Source organism: Quercus robur, chromosome 8, assembly GCF_932294415.1.
Source record: "Quercus robur chromosome 8, dhQueRobu3.1, whole genome shotgun sequence".
In the NCBI taxonomy this organism is placed as follows: Eukaryota; Viridiplantae; Streptophyta; class Magnoliopsida; order Fagales; family Fagaceae; genus Quercus; species Quercus robur.
Window position 1 is genome coordinate 52,003,562 of NC_065541.1, and position 25,089 is coordinate 52,028,650.

Below are 25,089 nucleotides of genomic sequence, written 5' to 3' on the forward strand. Positions count from 1 at the left end.
CTATCTCACTCACTACCCTTACAACAAGCCCACCTAAATACAGGGTTACTAAATGCTGAAATACAAACAAATTTGGCACGGAATAAAACCAATTAGATGGTTGAATAAATTCAACCTTACACTAATTGTAGTTTAATTTTGTGCTATGTGTCCAATTTGATTTTTAAATGTTGGTGTCAAGTTACCTCCATTCATAATGCTCAATGTGGAGACCAAATCTACCAAGATGAACATTTTATCATCACAATTGTTAATGTTCCCGTGCGTAAGCATGGGCTACATGCTAGTTTTTATTTAGAAGCAAGATATGATATATTTAAAAATCAATAAATGTCATGTGTTGCATGTTCAGCTAAAAATGAAAAGGAATTATAGGGAATCCTCTTACATAAATTATTATTATGATTGCTATCAGTGGTGTATGTACACAATTCATTAATAATTAAAGGGAAAATACTTGTACACTAGAACAAAGTTGAGTTTTTTAAACATCTTTTCATCTACGGTTACTAAAAAATGTTAATAAAACCCCTAAGTTTCTACGGTTGTACTCAACTATTGAAACAAGTATAAAAAGAATTTAAATAAAAGTTTTAGGGATAATTACAGTAAACCCACCTGAGGTTAGGCCCGAAAACACTATGCCTACCCGTGGTTCAAAACTTATCACTTTGCCCACCTGAGGTGCCTTCCGTTAGGGCTCTGTTACCCACCTCTCCGTTTGCCGTTAGAAAAACACATTTTTAAAGAAAAACAAACATAACAAAGATCAAAAAGTTAGGACTTCTTATTCCTTAAGAACTTCTTTGAGAACAAAACACAGGAATAGCACAGATCAAATGCTATTCCTGATTAAAAGTGATATCATTGAGCATTTGTTTTTTTATTTTTGTTTTTTTATAGATCTCTCCAACTTTTATTCAAACCAAACCAAACCCAAAAAAAAAAAAAAAATTCCAAATCCCAGAAAATTCAAACCAAACCAAACCCAAAAAAAAAAAAAAAAAATTCCAAATCCCAGAAAATTCAAACCAAACCAAACCCAAAAAAAAAAAAAAAAAATTCCAAATCCCAGAAAATTCAAACCAAACCAAACACAAGCCACAAATCCAGAATATCTCGCCGGCGCTTCGCGAGATCGCGATCAACGTCGCGATCTCGCGACGGTCGCAAGATCGCGATCGACGTCGCGATCTCGCCTTCACGACATCGCGCCGGATCGAGATCGGGATCAGCGTCGCGATCTCGCGACGGCGAGATCGCGATCGACGTCGCGATCTCGCGACGGCGCGATCGCGATCGACGTCGCGATCTTGCCGGCGCGATCTGATTTTTTTCTGGGTTTGTGGCTTGTGTTTTCTGGGATTTGGAATTTTTTTTTTTTTTGGGTTTGGTTTGGTTTGAATAAAAGTTGGAGAGATCTATAAAAAAAACAAAAATAAAAAAACAAATGCTCAATGATATCACTTTTAATCAGGAATAGCATTTGATCTGTGCTATTCCTGTGTTTTGTTCTCAAAGAAGTTCTTAAGGAATAAGAAGTCCTAACTTTTTGATCTTTGTTATGTTTGTTTTTCTTTAAAAATGTGTTTTTCTAACGGCAAACGGAGAGGTGGGTAACAGAGCCCTAACGGAAGGCACCTCAGGTGGGCAAAGTGATAAGTTTTGAACCACGGGTAGGCATAGTGTTTTCGGGCCTAACCTCAGGTGGGTTTACTGTAATTATCCCTTAGTTTTATCCACAGGCTTGATGAATGTCGAAGACAAACTACATCTTTTATCTACGGTTGTCAGTGTTGAAAATTAGAAACACAGAACTTATATAAAACTACAGAACAAATCAAAGTTTTATAGATAGCTCTCACAGTTTCTCATTTTCTCTCCAGTAGCTCAAATCTCTCTCATATAAAACTTAGAGCCGTTTGGTAGAAATGTTTGAATAATGTTATTTGTAGTTTTTTGAAATACGCGTAGATGAAAAAGTGTGTGAAAATATATATAATGTTGATTAAAAACTGAAAATATGTTACTTAGCTCCTACCAAACAAGGCCTTAGAAATTTCAAAGCCAATTTCATAGCTCTCAATCATGGAAATTTCGAAGCTCTAGGTCATGGCAATTGCATAGCTATTGGTCTCTTAATGCGGTGGCTCTGTCTCACCATCACTCACAAAATCGAAGTCGAAGTCTTCTGTCAACTCCTCTACTCTTAGCCTACCTCATCTAATCTCCCCCAATTTTCTAGGGTTTCAAGTTCGATTGCCACTATCACACTAAGATCATTTTGCCAGATTTGTTTCGATTCGATTCTTCAATGGAGGCAAATTCGGTGTGTTTTCATGTTTTGTTTATGAATTGTAATGTTTGGTTCTTGGGAAAATTTTAGGGTGAATATTTAAATTCTCTCTCACTTCCTCTCTCTCCCCAAACCACCAAGGTTCCCTCTCTCTCTCTCTCTTCCTGTGTATATGCCTATATATAGGTTTTTGTTTCTTTCTTAGATGGCTTTGTGTTTTGTTTTAGAGTCTACTACAAGGGATGGTCAAGCTAATAAAGTAAGTTTCTTCTAATTTTTGTTCTTTGTTCCATAACTAATCCTAATTTCAGTTATTCTTATTATTATTAATTGGAATTCTATAGCGTTCACTTATTTTTCTGCCAAATTAGTGATCATAGTAGTTTTTTTGTTGTTGTTAATTTATAGTGATTGGTTGATATTGGGGTGTGCTTTACGGCTTGTTTTATGTTCCCATCAAATGTGCTTTAATAATGAATTTTGTTAATTTTTATGAAATAATTCTTGAGATTGAATATGTAAAAGGATATTCTTACCATTTAATTATCAGCATATGTGCAATATATGGTACTGAGCATTGAGAATGAAACTGGCTTGCATTTTTTTTTTTTTTAGTTTTTTTTATTGGCTTGCTTTTTTTTTTTTATTAGATACTCTGTTTTTTGTTGGCTAAATCACGAATTCATGTTTCCAATGGCAATGATGGTTGTAGAATGTAAACTTGTATCTTGAGTTGGATGATGGTTCAAACTGTGAGAGATTTATCATAAGTTTTTGTTTAGAAAACACGGGTGTGATACTTCCCTTGAAAGCTAAATCCTTTTTAGGCACTTTATTAATCCTTGGAAGCTTCATTGCTTATGCAAGAATCCGAAAACCCATTATGAATAGCAGGTTATTGATGACTGACCATCTATTTTGATTGGTAAGTTACACACACGCACACACACACCCAATGGGTCTCGAACCCAGTATTCAGGACCTCATCTTCCGTCCCTTTAGTATGAGAGGAGAAAGTGGCAATTGAGCTATAACTAATTGGTTGATGACTGACTATCTTTTATAATTGAAAACTTAATAGAAAAGTTGCAATTGAGCTTGGCTTAAAAGCAATTTAGTTTGACGTTTTACTTTTAATTTTTATCGGAAGTTGACACTAGGGGTGCCCAGCTTGATAAGCTAACAACTATTTATTTTAATTGTGTTACAACTCTTGCAAACATAATCGATTTCTTATGCTCCCCCCCCCCCCCCCCCCCCTTTTGGCCTCTTGTTCTTGTTAATTTTTCTCCATGGGGAAATAAATTTTACGTAACATATGCTTGAGTTGTTATTGTACAATCGATGGATGATTAACTTGTTCCTTTTTATTATTATTATAGGGACCTTGTTATTCATTCCCTAAGCCCCTAGTAGTTTTCCTATCAACTCTAAGTCATCTTATCAACCTTTTAGTTCTTTAGAACAAATCAGATTTTGTCTTGATTAGTTATGTTTGATAAGTTTACAGAAACCCCGTCCAAAGGATAGATTTGACTCAAGAACTAATGCGATGAATGATGGAGGTAATGATGCTACTTTGATTGTTTTTAGTAGGTGAGATTGAATTTATTAATGTAATTGTTCCAGCAGTTTTTCGACAACACTCATTTCGGTAATTGCATTATGACATGCCTTCCATGCAAAGACTTTAATGTGATTCTTAAAATTTTGGTCCTCCACAGTGCTGACCAAAAATGGTTTCTTTTTGTTGCCTATTGTTTTAGCCTCACTAGCCACACTATATGCACAATTAAACATGAACTGACCATGCAGTGTGAAAGTCCATATTATTTTATCTCTTGTTAAGAGGAATATCCAAATTTGCATCTATGTCTTCTCTTGAAAATAAGTTGCTGATAAGTTCAGTATTCCAGCATCTATTTTCCATATCAATTGCATGACTAATTTGGATAAACTACAACCTGCAATCAACTCTTTTTGTCTGCTTCAAGTCTATGGCCGGTTGCCTTGTTTTTCATGTTTCCATAAAGTAATTTAAATGTTGTATTAGAATCCTTTGGTTTGTCATTTGTGTTTGGTCGGCCTTGTCACTGGGAATTCCTTGTCTGAGTAGACCCCACACCCTTTGAACAATGTACTAAGAGCTTCTTGTGAAATTTTTCATAAGCAGGATATTTCTTTCTTGTCCTATCCGCTCCCCACTGTAAGTTCTTCATAGCTTCACCCTACCCCCTCAAAAAAAGAAAGAAAAAAAAAAAGAAAAAATTAATTCAGCAAGTTAAGTTTAAATGTGAAAGGGACTGAGATGTCTATGATATCCCATAAGAATTTTTACAAAATTTTGTCAACATGTAAAAACCATATTATGGATGAATGGCTTTACTTAATATAAATTAAATAGTCATTTCCTGTTTGACATTTAATTTTAAATTTAAGGCATTTAATTTTGTCAACTGTTTTGTCAATTAGGTATTTATTTTGTCTAATGATAACTTGAATATTTTTCTTATGTTGACATGTACTGTGTTAAACAGGACTTGTTTGAGCAATATCATGAGCTAGTGATTGAGGCTGAGCATGTGATACTGAGTACTCTAAATTTTGAACTTAATGTGCAGCATCCATATGCTTCTCTTAGCTAACCTATTTTGTTAAGATCTCCAAGCTATAGGTTAAGGTGGAAAAGTGCTTAACTGCCTTGAAATAGCAGTAGTCAATGGTCAAGTAGGTAAGGCTGTATATTAAGGGATGGGGAGTGGATGGTGGGGATTCATGTGAGGAGTCATGGACAGAAGTGTCATGTTTTGATTCATTTGCTATACACCTGTAATGCACTTAGCTAACCTGTTTTTTCTATTAACAATGCCACATTTTCAAAAAGGCCCAAAACCTTACCCTTCTATGTTCTACAACCCTTTATGCAGTAAAATTCAAGGACTAAACCTGTTGGAGGCCAACTTAATAACCTGCATCATTTGAAATACTTGTTAGTGAATATGTCCTGTTATATTTATCTCTTATTAAAGTTGTACCAGCATTGTTTTTATAATTCTTTATTCTGGTTTCTTCTTTAGGGATGTCAGCTACAATAACATTCAGGGTGAAATTCCGTACAGCTTACCTCCCAATGCCACAAATATGTAGGATGTCCGTTTTGTAAATTGTGATTCTTGTATGCTTAATTTTTTTCTTTCAAGTTTTTGGTGATTTTTCTACTTTTTCATGAATGCAGAAATATGGCATACAACTATTTGAGACAAAATATTCCCCACTCTCTACCAGCCATGAAATGTCTCTAACATCAGTGAGTTACTTCTCCCCCTAAGTGCCTATTTACTGAATTGCTTTGCTTTTTGGTTATTCAATCAGAATCTCTTATGGCCTGTTTGGAAGTTTAGAGAGAGGGGAGAGTAGAGGGGAGTAGAAGAGAGGAGAGTAGTGGGGAGGAAAGTAGAGTAGAATAATTATTTTTCACCTTGTTTGGATGTTTTTAAAATTAGTAAAGAGAGAGGAGAGGAAATGATTTAAATAGACACATTTACCCTTATTTTAAAAATGAACTTACAATATTAGTTTATGATTAATTTATTAGATTAAATAATTATTTAATCAACATTTTAATTCCATCAAATACTACTTATAAAAGTATAAAACTACTATTATAAAATAATTTCTATTACCTCAAAATAAATTCTAACAAAAATAAAAATAAATTCAAAAATTCATTGAATCTTAGCAAAACCCAGAACAATATCATTGACGTAGCAACACCCAGAAGCCTCAGGCTTCTTCGCATGGTGGATGGAGCCCACCGGCCTAGTTGAAAGCGATATCGGTGCCGCACAGTTGAGCTTGACGGCGGCGCCGATAGACCCGCTGGCGGAGGACTGATAGAAGTAGCTCACGCGCCACTTCTTCGTGTCGGGTCCTGATGGGAGCGACGCACCACCATGCTTTCTTCCATCACCGAAAACTCAAATCGCTCGCTCTTCTCTCTTTTCTTCAAGTCGAGGACGTCAGACAAAGGTAAACTTCCAACCATGATTTCAACGAAGATGAACGCCGACTCGTTCAAATCGGAGATGGAATCGGAATCAGTTTTGGAAGAGCGTGGTTTTGGTGGCATCGGAATCACTGATGAGGTTTAGGCTTTCGCGAGGAGTATAAGAATTCATCCAGAGACAGGGTTGGATTTTCCGATTGATGAAGGAAAAGACTTGGACCGGATGTGGGTTTTTTTCTCAGGAAGTCAATGCTTAAATTTTCTCAGGAAACAATCAAACATTATTTATAAAATCTGTGTGTAATTTTGTTAATTTAGAAAGGATAAATTAGGGAATTTACTTGGACAATAATTTATCTACTCTACTCTCCCTCCAAATCTCTCCAATTTGGGGGAATTAAAAATGAGGGATTAGAGGGAGTTGAAACCCCTCCAAACCCCTCCAAATCCCTCCCCCTCCTTTCTTAAAAATCTTCCAAACAAGGTAATTGGACTACTCTCCCTCCCTCTACTCTACTCCCCCTCCATTTTTTAACATCCAAACAGGCCATTAATTCTTTTCTTGGAGAAATCTAAACCACAATTAGTTATCTGGACCAATTGACAATGTCTTTACTGGCTTATAGAATCTTAGAGAGATGTATGTGTTCTTCACCTAATCCTTATATTTCCTTTTCCCTGGCATTTGAAGTGAAAAGAAAATAATGCAAAGTACAATATTCCATGAAATACAAAGAGGATGTTGTTGATGCTAGTAGAATCTTGAGAAGGTATGAAGTTGGTGATGATCTTGATGAAGGTATGTGGCAAATTATGTAGCAAACAAGAACTCTCCAAATACCTTTTAGTGTTCAAGGATTGGCTATTGTAAATACTTTTAAGTGTATTATTCAAAACAGGTTTTGTGTAGCAAGTACTGATTCATGTTTCAAATTTAAAAATGTAAAGGGCAATAGACAGAATAGTTGAGTTATGTTGATTTCTACAATTTGTTTCATTGTGTTAAAAAGAGTAGTTGAATGGATGTTGTAATTCAATTTGGAATTGAACAATTGCGTTTATGTTTATGTTTTAAATCAAGTTACTAATTTTGATAAATATGAAAAAGTGCATTCAAATTTTTTTTTTTTTTACTAAAGAAAATACTTATTTCAACATTTACAAGCCATTGAAATTTATCACAAAGTACCCTTTACCGACGGTTGAGTGCATGTGGAAAAAGTAACAAGCATACTTTTATAATAATACTTCAACGTATTAACCATTGATAAAAGTGTTAACATTTTTTTCAACGGTTGCATAGGCGGTAGAAAAATGTTCTCGACATAGTTATTAATGGCGGTTCTCGACGGTCATTTCAATCGTTGAAAATGCTATTTTCGACGGTTTTTAGTACTTTTTTCTATGGTTTCAACCATTGAAAATAACCAAATTTCTTGTAGTGGTACTAGAAATCATGACCTACTATATCAACTACTATCTTCATCATGATGTTGTTGATTAAAAAAAATCATTCAGTCAGAGACACAGAGCTAAGATGACAAGAATGAGAAGGTGTGGCAGCACACGAAGGGCTATTGGGCCGTAGTCTAGTAAAATTTGAACTTGAAGCTAGGGGAGTAAATTACTTTCAAATTTTGACAATGCAAGCCCATCGAATGGCCTTGAACCCGAATATGATGACGAAATTAGGGAACAAGTTTAGAACACATTATACAAGAAATATTTTATACAACATGTGTACTATAGGATCAGAAAGTGAGAATGATCAACGTTTGGGAGTAAATGAGAAGAATGTGTATTAACTAATGTATATAGGCAAGTGTTCCAGTTATCTTTGTTTAAGACATTGCACTTCAAAAGGTTTTTTCAAATTTGAGCCTTTCACTCCCCAACAGGGCACCGTGTACTTCCATTTGATCCTTGTGTTGCCTTGTTTTTTGTCATTCAACACACTTCTTCACAGCTTTATATTGGTCTCAGGCTCTCAGCCCTAACAAAATTAAGTGAAGCCTACGTAAAATTCCCCGTAACCCCCTCAAATTGATGGTGGTAAATTTATCTCTTTCTCTCTAGCACTATGTATATTATCAAATCCAAGAAATAATAGTTTCAACCGTGAAATGGAGAAAATCATATTCCCCTTTAGAAGTTTAGTCCTCTTAATTCAAAATTTGGCCAATGATTTTGAATTCTACTTTGGCCAAAATTTGGCACTCTTAATTCTACTTTTAAGAATTCTTATGTTCACATTTGGACTATTTGCCATTTGAATACATAAATTTCTTCAAAAAGTATGAAAACAATTTATTTTACAAAAGCATAAATTGGAGGTATCAATACTTCAATAGGATGAAGATCAGAGGATGGATAGTTGGTGTTTTTTGTTCTACTTCAATAGCCAATTCTTCTATACTGATGAAACCAGTTGGCACTGAACCGATCCGATCCGACCAATACAAAGCTCCATTGTAAGTGTTTGATGTGATGGTTGGTAGAGATTTAGGCATACTAAAGGTGGCCAGTGGGCAATCGACAGCTATTTGGAACTCCAACAAGAAACCGCATTGCACTGGTGTGTATATATATTTATTTGCTATAATTTAACATATGTATAATTTATATATAGAATTACTATAGGTTTCAGTACAGAGAATGTGTGAAAGTGTGAGTTTGAGAAAGGCAAGGAAGAAGAAGGAGAAATGGTGTTAGAGAGATATTGGGTATTATGAAACTTTAGGGTTTTTACAAATTTTAAATCTAATACCAAAACGATGTCGTTTGAACCTGTATTAATTTTAATGTCAATTCCAAAAAAATGTCATTTTGGTATTAGATTTTAAAAAATAAAAAACCTGAAATGACATCATTTCAATTGCAAACCCTAAATATATCTAGATCTCCATTTTAGTTCCTCACCTCTCTCTCTCTCGTTAATATTTCTTGCCTAGGATCTTCACAGCATCTTTGCCTCTCCTCACTCTCTCCCCCTACCTATCAGCCTCATCCACTTTCTCCTAGCAGGCTTTAACTGTTGATTCTCCTCCTTGCAATGCTTTCTATCAAGTTTGTTTATGTATTTTTTTTGTTTTATCTTTTATGGCTTAGGTTTAGTCTAGTTTTCTTTTTTGTGATTTGAAAGAAGACATTTTTTTAGAGAGATTGTGGATTTGTTTGTTTTATTTTGTGTGTGTGTGTGTGTGTGTGTTTTGGGAATATTTGGGCTATTTAATAATTATGATGTGATTTGGGAGAGTTAATTGCATTGTATTTGGTTCTTGAGTAAATGGAGAAATTAACTGAACTAACTACACCTTGTATAGATCGGACCCTACTTCTCCACTAGTGAGGTGCGGTCAAGCATGAGGGGAAACCACACCCTATAGGTGTCGTGCAAAAAACACTCCTATAACTAACCACACCGCACCATGCACAAGCCTACTTAAGACCATGATGCCCTTGAGAAGTTCCAAACTATACTAAAATTTATGGAAAAAATGCCAAGACACCCCTTGAACTTTAGGGTGGTGGTCATTACACTCTCTAAACTTTTCTTTTTGCCAATTTAGTCATTGAACGTTGCACAAGTGCCAAATAGAGGCATTTGTTAGATTGCCTTTTAAAGAGAAGTTAGTCACTCATGTGATACAAACATGTAAATAAATAAAAAATCCAATTGCACTCTTTGGGAGAGGGAAACTAGAGAGAAGCTAAGAGGAGAGAGAGAGGGTCTTTCAAGTCTCATCCAAGCTGTAGAGTCACCGAAGTTCGAACTACCGTTGCCAATTTGGCCTTTGGAGTCACTAACTTTGCTATTCGTGGTACTGACGTTCGATAGCCACTACTGGTTGAACTCATAGTTGATCTAGACTTTTGGGTTTTTTTCTTGTTCTCCAATCTTTTCTTTCATTTTCTCAGCAAACTAACAACCCTTTGATTTCATATTTCTTTTTTTCTTGGAAAACAATCAAGCATTTGATTAACCTTGATGATGAACCGGTCAAAAAAAGAAAAAAAAAAGATTTGTATCAAATGGATTTGTTTCAATTTGTCAAATAATCAAGCGTTTGCTTTCTTAGTGACGTAATTTGTTTCAATTTGTCTCTATGTCTGTTTAATCTTTAGAGTTCGTAATGATCATTGGCATGATTTCATTAGATTGATTTTATTTGCATTTGGGTCGTGTTTTGGGTTTATTATTCCAAATATGAATCTCCTATCTGTTCTTTAGCGATTAATTGGAACTTACTAGTTGAAAAGTTAGATAATACACATGCTTGATCTTTAATTGTTTTGAGTTAGATAATGGAAATTGTTATTTTCAATGCTTTTTTTTTTTTTTTTTTTTTAATGCTTCAGCCATTTGATAATAAACTGCAATCTAACAAATGACTCTATTTCAAAGAAATCTATTTCATACCGTACCAGAGGTTAGGCCAGAACAAAAATGAGCTTATTTCGTACTAGTTTAAATACCGGACATACTAGAGTCGTTTTGATAGTACCGGCGTATATACTAGATTTTGGCCGGAAAACAAATTCCGAATTGGTACCTAACTTAGACACACAAACGCTTCTCTCTACTTCTCATTGCGCTAATTTATACTTTCTACCTTCTTCATATGTTCTTCCCTTAACATTGATAGTGAGATGCAACGCCAATGAGTAGCTGGTTGGCCGTGCCACCTTGAGAGAGGAGATGAAATTAGAGAGAAAGAGGTGAGGTGAAACTAAAGGAGGAGAAAGTGTACCATGTTTCATTAATACCAACTCAACATCTGTTTTGGTATTTCCTACCCAATAAATGAGTGACACTTGTTTCAAAAGACCACATCAGACTATTTCAATAAATTAATCACAATCTTCTATACTATCAGGAAGATAAAATAATCATTTATTGGAGTAATCTAATGTGGTTTTTTGAAACAGGTGTCACTCATTTATTGGGTAAGAAATACCAAAACAGATGCTGAGTTTGTATTACCAAAACATGGTATACTTTCTGTTTTTTTTTAGACCCCTTAAAACACAACCAAATTAACCTAGTTAATTAGCCAAGTGATTACTTAGTCAAGTTATCAAATCTAGGTTAACACGAATATCATATTATTGTAAAGTGCGGAAAATAAAGAACACAACAATATGATAACCCAGGAAAACCAAACCGGTAAAAAATTTGGGGAGGATTTAACCTAACTATCCTCAAGGTAAACTGAATCCACTATGAAAGAATTGAAGTTTACACAATAGTGACTTAGACTACTAACATCCTATTGCTACCTCGAGTAGGAAACTTACTACCACGACCACATGATAGCTTCAAGTCTACAGACTACTTCTTTTTTAGATTCCCAACAAGTACAAGCACTCCTGCTTATGTATCTTTAAGCTCTTGAAAGCAGCAACTGAATTGATCATCAAGCTCTTGACATCAATCTTAAGATTGGAAACCCCAAGTGTATGTGAAGGCAAACACCTCTAGATCTCACAGAAGATTCACACACATAGCATAAAAAGCAACCCTAAAATGTGGCTAGGGTTTTCCCTTTTATACTTAAGGAAAAACATAAAACCTTACACATCAAATGGACTTGGGTTGAGTTGGAAATTCTGCAGAAAAACAATCCACACGACTTTCGATCGATCGAGTCTAATTCTCGATCAATCGAGCCTGGTAGATTTACATAGTAAATCCTACAGTAACTCGATTCCAACTTTACATAAAAGCACATACTTTGAGCAAGTCTAAACAAGACTAAAATGTTTTGATCATGGTTTGACAACATTACAAAATGAAGTTCTAATACATTAGTTCCTAATTCCTTAGAACCTAACAAACTCCCCCTTTGGCAATCCGTGACAAAACACAAACTAAACAAATTGCTCAAAGTTATATAAAAACAGCCCATTACAAAAAATATTGCCCAGGACAACAAATTCAACCTAACTACCATCTATCAGTTGCAAGTGTAAATAGCAGCACGATTGAATCAACTTGTATATTCCTGTAACACTTAACAAACACATAAACACATGTGTGGAAAATACAAGTAAAATAAAGTAACTTCTTGATTTCACATAACATAACAAATAAAGACATATATCATGAATAACCTCATAAATATAAATCAATAAACAATGTGAAACAAGAAACATATATTATCAATGTATCTCCACTTATCATGAACAACCCAAGCAAAAACAAAAATACATCATGAGCCAAAAAGTGTAAATACAAAATGAAGCACCTAGATACAATCTAAAAGCTCCACAGCTCCAAAACACAAAAATCTCCCCCTAACAACAAAATCTCCCCTACATATGTACTCCCCCTTTTTGTGACGAATTGCCAAAGGGCACTCACTCATCATCAAAAGGAGGTGGTGGAGGTGACCATCTAAAATGCTCCAAATTTGCTCGCAAGGCACGAAGCTCATCAAGCATGTCCACCAAAAGCTGACCATGAGCCGCCTGAATGGTCATGACAATCTCCAACGTACAACAAATGTCTGAATCATCCGAGGTAGAAGGTGGGGGAACAGCAGTAGTAGCAATAGGATCAACAGACTCCTCAGCCATAGTATCACCTGTAGAAGAGGGAGGAGGAGGTGCGACACCAGAAGACTCAACCCTAGGGCGTTTAAAGCTTACTCTCATCTGAGCAGCCTTCTGCCTAAGAAAGGTGGCACCGATAGGAGTGATAATATGAATAGGCTCAAACACCAGAAACTCATTTAATCCTAGATGTAACAAAATCTGGTGAATAAAAATGGGGAAAAAAAGAGCATGAGCAGTAGAACTTCTCCTATGAACCTCAATCAAAGAACGAATAAAAAGATGAGGAAAGCTCATAGGAGCATCAGTGATAAAGGCATACAAAAATGCACCTCTCTCCAAAGGAATGGTGTGCAGATGAGAGATAGGCCAGACGGAATGGCAAGAAATCCGAAAGAAAAGATAGTGAATCTCAGTCAACTCGTAAGAGGTGATCCGAGGATCAAAACCCCACTGGATAGTAGTACCAGTAATAAATGACATAATGTCATCAAGGGACGGAGACTCATCATACGGATAAACAGGATGCTAGACTAATGGCACCCAGGAGCAGCAGCCACTACTGAAGGAGTAATGGTGTACTTATCACCTCGTATCAAACTTCTCACAAGAGTGTTGGAATCATAGAATTGGACAGAGAGGTTCGAATAGAACTCTCTGATCAAGGTAGGTGGAGGAGGATGATCAACATCCAACAAAGGTAACCAGTCCTAACAGTCAAAGTTTCTCCTAATCTCACCATCTAGTTCGTCTAACAGAACCTTTCTCTCAGCCCAAATGTTCCTACAAAGGTTCAGCTTCTCATAAGCTTCCTGGTTTTTCTCACTCAAAAACCTCTCACTATCAAAGGTGGGGGAAGACGTAGAGGTGGATTTCCTATTAGCTTTAGTCTTCCTAGACATGATGCTAAAGAGCAGAAGGACAGACATAGAAGAGAAGGAAAAAAACAGAAAACCAAGGGCAAACTACAAGTTAGCACAGAACAATATAGAAATAACAATTCTATATTATGTATGAACAATATCAACACATGATGCATGCTCTAATGCAGTGAGAATAAGTTCAATTTTACTCTAAGATCACAAAAATGGCTTGAGCATTGAGTTTACATCAAAAACCCCAAAATTTGAAAAACCCATTTTCACAAAACCCAACTAATTGATCAATTGACCATTACACAAGAGAGATAACACATTATAATGATCAAATGGATCAATCTATCAAGCCAATTTCATTGAATTAAGTACAATTGAACAAAATCCCCAAATTGGGTAGTTTCAAGCCCTAGAAAATTCAATTTTTCACAAATCATCAAATTGATCAAATTAATTCATGAAGATCAGTTTTATATTGTCCCACAACAAAAACCCATTGATCAATTTCCAAAGAAAAGGCTTAAATCAACAAAAATCCCAAATTTTCATAGGTTTGACATTCTTCGTAAAATGCATGAAACATGGAAATCAATGAAAAAGGAGGGGCAAAAAGGTCTTACTGGCCTTAGAGGACAAAAACCCTTGAAGAAATTTGGGCAAAAATGACAAAAATCTTGCTTGGAATCTTAGACCGATTGAATAGAGAGAGAAAAGCTTTTGAAAGTTTTGAAATAGTGTTTGAATACGTAAGAAACAAAGGTTTTAAAAAACTCTCTATATGATTTTTGATTGATCGAAAAATAGATTCAACCGATTGAAAATCACTTTCGATTGATCCAATAGCGATTGAGTAGGTCAGATTCAAAACAAAATTTAAATCGCATTTTCGATCGGTCGAAAAACAAATTTGATCGATTGAAAATTTGGAAAACACAATTTTTTGAAAAACAGAGTAGTTTTATGTAGAAACTTCTCAAAACATAGTATTTTATGAATAAAATGTATGAGTATGAGATGGAATGCTCTTCAAAAAACATTTGTATTGAACCTAGATTTCCCAAAAATAAGGTTTTCAATCAATTATCCTTAAATTCGCAAACAGTAAACATGTTTTGATAAAACTCAAGGAATTTTCAAACTTGGTTGGCCAAACTAAAGGAAGAGAAAGTATACCATGTTTCGGTAATACCAACTCAGTATCTATTTTGGTATTTCCTACTGAATAAATGAGTAACATCTGTTTCAAAAAACCACCTCAGACTACTTCAATAAATTAATCACAATCTTCTATACTATCAGGAAGATAAATTAATCATTTATTGGAGTAGTCTGATATGGTTTTTTAAAACAGGTGTCACTCATTTATTGGGTAAGAAATACCAAAGTAAATGCTGAGTTGGTATTACCAAAATATGGTATACTTTCTGTTTGTTTTTAGACCCCTTAAAATATAAGTAGATTAACCTAGTTAATTAGTCAAGTGATTACTTAGTCAAATTATCAAATCTAGGTTAACACAAATATCATATTATTGTAAAGTACGGAAAATAAAGAACACAATAATATGATAACCCATGAAAACCAAACTGGTAAAAAACCTGGGAATGATTTAACTTAGTTATTCTCAAGGTAAACTGAATCCACTATGAAAGAATTGAAGGTTACATAATAGCGACTTAGACCACTAACATCCTATTATTATCTCGAGTAGGAAACTTATTACCACGACCACATGATAGCTTCGAGTCCATAGACTACTTCTTTCTTGGATTTCCAGTAAGTACAAGCACTCCCGCTTGTGTATCTTTAAGCTCTTGAAAGCAGCAATTGAGTTGATCACCAAGCTCTTGACATCAATCTTAAGATTGGAAATCCTAAGTGTATATGAAGGCAAATATCTCTAGATCTCACAGAAGATTCATACACACAGCATAAAGAGCAACCTTAAAATGTGGCTAGGGTTTTCCCTTTTATACTTAAGGTAAAACATAAAACCCTATACGTCAAATGGGCTTGGGCTAAGTTGGAAATTCTGTAGGAAAAAAAATTTGCACGACTTTCGATCGATTGAGTTTAATTCTCAATTGATCGAGCCAGACAGATTTACACAATAAATCCTGCAGTAACTCGATTCCAACTTTATATAAAAGCACATACTTTGAGCAAGTCTAAATAAGTCTAAACAAGACTAAAACAATTTGCCAACATTACAAAATGAAGTTTTAATACATTAGTTCCTAATTCCTTAGAACCTATGACTTTCTCCCGAATGAGATAGATCAAAAGTAAAAATAAATAAATGAATGAACTTTGAAAACTGAAGAGTTAAGTTTAAGCGTGTGAAGATAAAACGTTCTTGGAAATTGGAGGTAGGTGTCAGGTGACTAGGACAAGCTTGTGATGAGGAGGAGAAAAAACAGAAAAGGAAAATGGGAAGAGCTATCAATTAGGCCTGCCTGTGAAGCATTAAAAAAAGGTGTGAAAGAAAATTAACTCAAGGTGACAAAAACGAGGGAAGGAGTAATTAGATATAGGAATAAAATAAGATAAAATAAAATAATAATAATAATAATAAAAGATGCTAAATGTAGTGGAAGAGAATAAAAACTAAAAAAAAGTAGTAACAAATGTTGGCAGGTATACTTTGGCTTGTACATGTGCAACAACTTCGGATTTGAGTAAAAAAGAGATCTGGACTTTGCCTTATAATTTTTTTTCAAATGTCTAGTCAATTAAACAAAAATTCACATTTATTGTTAGTTATATATATATATATATATATATAAATATAAATATAAAATAGCAATAAACCCAAAACGGTACACAAGTATTGATCGATATTCGAAATATATCGTATCGGTGACCAAACCGGTACAGTCTCTATTATGGTATTGACTTCCTTGTTCTATTTGGCACTTGCACAAATTTAAGAACTAAATTGGCCAAATTAAAAGTTTAGGGGTGTAATGAGCATTAACTCAAAGTTAAAGGGGTGTCTTGGTATTTTTCCCAAAATATATCAATAAAGTTCCAAAGCCTAGAAACCAAGCCTAGCTCATGTAAATTTCTATTCCACACCCCAACCTTCAAAGCCAGGGGGCTTAACATAATTTGGGGCTTAAGGCGAAAACTCTATGTAAAGCCTTTAATATGTAAATATTTATTAAACAAAATTATTTAATATTAATCAAATTTAGGTTAATTTGATACATTAAATACATAATTTGATGAATAATACCAACAAAACTAATGTTAATTTCATATAGAGAATTGAATATTATAGTTGAACTATAAATATTAATAAAAAAAAATAAAAATATATTACGATTAAAAAAGATGATTTATTTTGGATATATGACAATGCATAGTTAAGTAAAGTTGTAATCTAATTTTTATTTTTATATCTTGTGTAGGGATAGGGGCCCAAAATTATATATTGGGTCTTGGGCTTTGGTCGAGGATGTTGATTAGTCCGAGGACGAATAAACAATAGTAAGAGTGTTAAGTTCAGAGTCCCATAAGTAACATGCAAGTGAAAATGTTGGAGAAGGTGGTTCGAGGAGGATTGTCTCCTCAGATAAACGAAGCACAGATCAAAAGTATATTCTATCACTCAGAGTGACCTTCCAGGAAATTTCATTGAGAAGGACATGCATTCTGAACGTACTGGAAAAAGGGAAGTTAGGAAATATCTAAGGAAAAGCTTCTGCCACTACATTGAATGCCTTACATCTAACTTTTTGGCCGCATTTATGTGGAGAAAACCCTTAAACAGTGCTGCCTTGACTACCACAACTCACAGAAGGCCAGAAAGGGTGTCTAATGGGACAAGTACTCAAGTAGTGGCCCAAATAATCAACAAGTGCAGGATTAAGATCGTCAAGAGGGAACTATATAACGTAAGAGATCCTCCATGGATAAGGGATCGAAAAATCACAAGAGAAACACTGTAGCAATCAAGAACCAACTCTGTAATCAAACTTGTAGGGAATATATAAGAATTGATCTCCTCGGACTGTGCCGAGGACGATTTTCTCTAATTTAATTCAATCATTTGCTTTGTTCTTGTCAACTAAGCCCACTTCATTTATGATCCAACTCATTTTAACCCAGTTTTCCAACCCACTCTCTACAAATTCATTGTTTTGGGCTTTTTGGGCTAAGGTCCATCTATCATCTGGGCTAGGGACTCAAACCTGGTCCTTACATCTTGTTTTTAAGAGAGAGAGAGAGAGAGAGAGAGATTATTTAGTGTGTGGCTTTGTAGGATATCAGTTTACAAAAATTAAAGTCTCAAACTATTAGGGGAGACTAATCTATAATTGATGATTTAACACATTTGCAACATCTTTTTGAAACATTTTAGGGTTTCAATTGGGTTAAGGTTCTATTGGTCTTATATTTTGAGAGTCTTAATAGATGAAAAAGAAAAATGAGCTAATTAAAAGCACTATAAAATGTTTAAAATATAATGTGACATTGACTCTGATTGATGAACTTCATCAATTTAACTAATGAATGTTTATATCATTTTTTTGTAATTAATAACATAGCAATTTGTAAGCCAATAGTAAAATTTGTAGTATCCTTAACATCACTAATTAAAAAAAAAAATGAATAACCTTTAAAACGATACATATAATTTTATAAAAATTTGGGCATTTAACCATGGGAAGTGGGGCCTTTTTCCCTAAGAGAAATTTTGTTTTTAGGTGGGGCCTTAGGCCTAGGCCTTGGGCTGTCCCTATTCAAAGCCCCTATTTTTTTTAAGTAACAAGTTTTGTTAGAAACTTAGAATAACCTTCAAAGCCCAAATGGAAGTTCAAGAAATTAAATACTGGATTATACTCCAAATTTTAAGCTTCAAAACAAACACACGCAAACAATAAAGGCCCTTATTGTATTTCAAATATTCAACTAACTAGTTTCTCCCAATATTCATTCTCCAACATACCTACTTCTCTCATTATATTTTATTTTCTTTGATGAAGTGGCTTCAATAGTTGGAACTTGGAAGATCATAAAGGAGGAGGCATTGTGCATGGAAGTGTATCCCTAGGGCATTTCACCATGGACTCCACCATGAAATTCTTCAACTTCCAAAATTTATTACCCTCTAGACATGCCATTGTTTCTGAACAGACCTCAAACGCTCCTGGAGGAATTGTTGGTTCAAATTTCAAGAGATTTGCATATTCACTTAACAAGTGAAACATGTAGTCGTAAACAAAGTCCATTTTAAGGTTCTCTTGAATGAATTTGCTTCCTGCCTCTCCAATTTCCTGTGCCTGAAATATAAGTGTTGGAGGAGATAGAATCGTGAAGAAAAATAATTGAATAAAGAAATAAATAAATTTGAATCATGTCTAGCACCAAATAAGAAACATAGTGCATGTTGGGTCCCAATGTTGACTGTTACATTGCTTATAAGCTGACGTATCAATGAATGTAAAATTTACAACTTTAATAACATAATAAATAAAGGTAATGTTAAAGATACTACAAATTTTACTCTATAAGCTTTATAAATTAATGAGTCATCAATTATAGAAAATATAAATTAAGACATTTATTTGGGTTAAATTACTGATATAGTCATCAAATTACGCGATAAAGTTTAATTTGGTCCCTTGAGTGTTAGTTGTGTTAATTTAATCCCCAACTGTTAGTTGAATAGACTTAGTTCCTTAAGTTTCAATATCAAGTAAATATCATTATGAAACTTTTCTTCTTTTAAATCTTAATGAGATTGACAAAATTAGTTAATGTGGCAAATAGAGCATAAGTTAAAAGATATCTATAGAAAGTGTGAAAATTCTAAGGCTAAATCAACTTTCAACTATTAATTACATTAAAATTTAAATGGGAGACCTAAGGATAACATTGTGACTTCATTTTGAAAGTTGAATTATTACATTGACACAATTTATGGTTGAGGGATAATAGATGGAGGATTAGTAAAATTGATAGTAGTTTTTGCTAGGTTATAAATATTTAGGATTAAATGTTTAGATTTTTATTTTGTGTATGTTGGTAAATAGCGAGAACAAAAACATGTCTAGATTAGGTGTTAGACATTACTCAAGATTGTACAAATCAAGATTCAAGAACATTCAAGTTGCAGAAAGGAGAGTTTAAGTTTTGTGAAGCTTGATCGATCGAAAATAGCAGAAAAGGTAATTTTGTAGATTTTAAACCAAGCCCAAGCCCGCGAAAACGTTTAGGGTTTTAGTCCAACACTTCTAAGTATAAAAGGAAAACCCTAACTACATTTTGAAGACTCTTGGAAGACTTGTGAGTTACCCCTGTGAGATCTATGAGGTTTTTGTAACCTTCTAACTCTACAAGTGTCTACCAGAATGAGATCTATAATCAAGTGCTAGTGGAATCAAGTTGTTGCTACAAGATCAACAACAATTGGTGATCTGAAGCCTTTAAGTGGGATCTTAAAGTCATAAGTGTGAGAGTTTTTGTTCAACAAATCCGAGAGAGAAAAGTCTATGGAGTCGAAGATGCACGTGGTCGTGTTAATAAGTTCTATTGGAGGTAGCATTAGGTTTAGGAGTTAAATCTTTTGTAAACTTCAATTCTTTCTAGTAGATTTGTTTACCTTGAGGAAAATTAGGTCAAATCCTTCCCAGGTTTTTACCTTAAAACATTTAGTTTCAATAGTTTTCTTGGGTGATCATATCGTTGTGTCTTTTACTTTTCTGTTGTGAATGATATGATATACTATTGTTTAATCTAGATCTCATAATTAATCTTAGTAACTACTTGGCTGATTCACTAGGTGTAAACACTTTGTTTTAAAGGGGTCTAGACAAACAAACAGTTGTAGTATTTTTCAATTAGTTTTTTGTTATTAGTGATACGTCAATAATTTGTAAGATTTATGTAGTAAATTTTGTAGTATCCTTATCATTACTCTTTCCAAAATGTATAGCACTAGTCTACTATGTATATAACAAGCATTCCATGTGAACATCAGAAAAAATCGTGCTATTTCTCTAAGGAAAAATAGAAAATTAACACCTTTTTGAGAAGGCTTTGAAACAGTGCAATTCTATTTAAGTGTTCTGCATTGGTTTATGTTTTTCATAAGTCAAGAAAAGAGAACTGTTTTAGGAAAACAAAGACACCACACATGCATGTCCACATGTGGTTAAATTTGATTGTGTCGAGAGGGGAAGAGAGTAGGAGAGGTTTACTTTGTCGGTGACATAATTGCCCCATTCCACAGCAAGCTTAAGATCTCTGCATGTATTATTAGTTATTTTGATGGGCCAGTAGTGTTGCATGGGCACCAAGCTTCTTGTGAAAAAGTCATGGTACTGAGGCATCAATAGCAAGGTCATGGAATTGCAAGCTAGAATGTACTTTTCACTCACTGACCACGTGTTTCCTTCTATGTAAATTTTATATCTTCAGATGAAAAAGCCAAACAAAACAGAAAATAATGTCATTAATAACACTATGAATGTATTATAACATATTTCAAAGGAAATTATAAGAAAAATAAGTTTTTGAGAAAATTAAAGAAGTGCAATATTTACCTATGAGTGCATTGGTCTTCTAGTTTTGAGTTCTTGAATCCTTGTTTAGATTCTTCTTCCCAATCCTGAATACAAATAAAATATTTGAAATAAATATGTTCCAAATTTCTCTCAAAAGCCTGTCTGCGTAGTACTTTTTTTTTCTATATGTTTCTTTCACACTATCTCTTCTAAAGAGTGGAAAAAACACTATTTCTACTTCCAAAATAGGATCAAACAAGATATTTGCATAATTTCCACATATGAAATTATGCACAATTTCACAAAGAAATAGCTCACTTGTTTCTCGATAAGATGCTCAATATCATTTAATTAAACAGATGACCCCTTAGCTACTTATTGTTTGAAGAAACCTACCACTGCAATGGGTATTTTTTCTTTTTCTTTTTTTCATGAAAAGCAAAGATGGGATAACTAATCTAGTTTTTCATTAAGATAATTACATGTGTTTTTCACAATTTTGACAACCAAACATGTCAATGATGTTAGGGCTGGCCCACCGACCCTAGGCATAGGGCCCCTACTAGAGAAAGGCCCCCCAAGAGAGGGGGCATAAGTTACTTTTTTAAATATATATATATATATATATAAATGAATTGTTACTCCCCCCCCCCCCCCCTTCCCTATTTTTAAGAATGCTTGAGAAATTGAGTGATGTTATAAATATTACAAATTTTACTTTAGAGAGCTTGCAAATTTCAGTGTCACCATCACAAGAAGTAATCCAAATATTCATTTATTATCTTTTTGAAGTGCAACCACTCACATTCTTTTCTATATCTATTTGTAATAAATTTTTTGATAGCTATTAACATTTTCCCAAAATAAATATAGATTAATATAAATCCAACCAAATCACCATTAAGTGAATAAAAAATGCTAAATGACTACAAATTTTATTACAAAAAAAAATTTCAAATTGATGTGGCAAAAATGTGATTGGTGTTGCTGAAACAATGTAATAAATGAATAATTTTTTTAATTGATGATGCGTCATTTTGTAAGGTTTATGGGGTAAAATTTATAATATCCCAAGCATTGCTCAAGTGAATTAATCATACTAAAAGTAAGAATAATGGATTGTTAATAAAAATTTGTAATATAAAACATTTACTAAATTGATGGTTAATAAACTAAATATTATTTAGGTGATACTTAAATATATATGAAAACACCCATTTAAATTTTTTCTTTAAGCCTGAAATTGTATTAAGCCAACCCTGTTTGATGTACAAGTATTTAATGTCTTTTCTTTTACTAAATATTCTTAGCAAAAGTTCCGGATAACTAAACAATTGACCACTCGTACTAGAATTGTATGAATGTTCCTTAACATAAAAATCAAGGAATTTGATAAAGAAATTCACCTGGATATATAAACGAACATTCCAATCATTTTTGTTAGAGACATTGCACTTCATAAGCTCTACTCTCTTTTTGGACACATATGGATTCCCTTTCCAGAAAGCATAGGGCTTTCTATCTTTCCATTTGATCTTTTTATTGCCTTCTTTTAGTGCCTCCAACGTAGTCCCCCATGGCTTTATATCGACTTCAGGCCTAACGAAGGAAAAGTTTTGTTAATGATTTTTTTTTGAAAAAAAAAAAATAATAATAATAACTATGAATCACATGAGAAAACAAAGGAGTGCAACCCCTGTTATAATTAACATTATTATTTTATAATAACCATTAACTACTGTTAGAAGCTGAATCATATGAAAAGATAAAAAAAAAAAAATTAAAACAAACAAACAAAGTATAACCCTTTTTACAAGTTTACTTAATTCGATCAGTAATGCTATTGGGCTTTTCTCTCGCTAGTGCTGTCTCTAGATGGCACTCTCGATGGTGAAACCCTAGTACCTATCATTGGATAGGCCCTCTTTCCCCTCTCCGGTGGAAACCCGGTACCCACCCCATCCCTACACCACACCATTGGCCCTATACTTCCTTCTCACTCTCTTTCCTTACACTCTCTGCACTCACACCACACCTTTGACCTGTATTTCCTTCTCATCCTTCTACTCACAATCTTTGAACTCACACCATGGATGAACTAACTGGAAAGTGGGCCCGCTTGTCGCTTAACACACAAGAGAGTCAAATGGTCCCACTAGCACCAACCACAGAAGACAATGCCAGAGTTCTTATTGCAAAGCTCTTCACCAAATGTCGAATCAACATCGAGGCACTATTAAGAACACTTAGAAGCATGTGGCATTCTACCCAGGAGTTCGAAATCCGAGACCTTGGATCCAACACGGTTCTACTCCTTTTCTCTGATGAGGCCGATACTCTCAAGATCCTGGTGCAGCAACCATGGTTGTTTGATAAGTATCTTATTGGTCTCTATAAGCCTACGAAGCATGAATCAGTGGAAGCCGCCACCTTTGACTATGCCACATTCTAGATCCAACTACACAACCTACCCATCACGCGTATGAACAAAACCAATGCAGAGGCCATCGGACGGACCTTGGGTAGAGTTGAACAGGTTGACACCTCTCCGAGTGGTGAATGCCAAGGAAAATATATTAGAGTTCGCGTCAATCTCGATGTACGCCAGTCCCTCTCATGTGGTCAATTTGTGGACATGGGAAACTCTGAACCTTTGTGGATTTCAATCCAATATGAAAAGATGCCAATTTTCTGCTACTGGTGTGGCTTATTAAACCATGATGAAAAGGACTGTAAAGCCTGGCTTGATAGTGACAGCACTCTGAATAAGGATGATCAGCAATACAGTCCTTGGTTGAGGGCCAACACCACCAACGTACAACAACCCCAGGTGGTGAACAGTAGAACCTCCCACACTCCACCGCCTCCTCTAAACCACCGTCCCACACCCTCACCACAAACAAAATCATCACCTCCGTTAACCTTAACGGCCACCCCATCGCAACAAACACCATCATCAATACCACCCGAGTACAGTTCTTGGTTGAGGGCCAACACCATCAACATATAACAACCTCAGGTGGTGAATAGTAGAACCTCCCACACTCCACCGCCTCCTCCAAACCACCGCCCCACACCCTTACCACAAACAAAATCGTCACCTCCGTCAACCTTAATGGCCACCCCATCGCAGCAAACACCATCATCAATACCACCCGAGAATCACACTACACCCCAAAAACCGATGCCTACGAATAAGGAAATATTATCTGACCCTGATCTTTTCCTTTCACACATCACAGACGTTGACCATGCATTAAACTCCTCTCCAAATCCAAACTCCATGACACCAACAACACAGCTGGCACAAGACCCTAAACCCGAGACTTACGCCCTCTCAAATGATCCCAAGTCAACTGTACCACACAAGGAAAGCTCCAACTTTGAGGAAACTTTCCACCAGTACTGCTAACACACAATCATTTTGCCAAAATCCCCTGACTCACAATACGATGCCAAGACCTCCACTCACCTCAGCACCATACAAACTGTGGGCCCAAAAATTGCAACTTGGTGTAGGATTAACCCTCACACCCCCCCATGCAATGGAAACCTCAAATGAGCCCATATTGGGCCCAAAACGCAAAAGTCAAGTTCTTGATACTTAGAGTGCAATTTTCATTTAGAAAAAACACAGGACTTTGGAGGAAGAAGCAAAAGCTTTGGGGAAACTCATGGCTGACAACCTGGGATCGGCGGTGGCTGCTAAGCAGCACCATCAGGAACAATGAGTGTTTTAAGTTGGAACTGTCGGGGGCTTAGGAACCCCCAAACATTTAAAGCTTTTAAGAGAGCAATGCAGCAAAAAGATCCCATTTGTGTTTTCCTGATGGAGACAAAGCT

At 34.9% G+C, this 25,089-nt stretch overlaps 1 pseudogene; it reads right to left on the bottom strand.

Moving 5' to 3' along the window:
- Nucleotides 1–12,249: 12,249 nt before the first annotated feature.
- LOC126696456 (uncharacterized) overlaps nt 12,250–25,089 on the bottom strand; it is a 45,820-nt pseudogene continuing 32,980 nt past the window's right edge.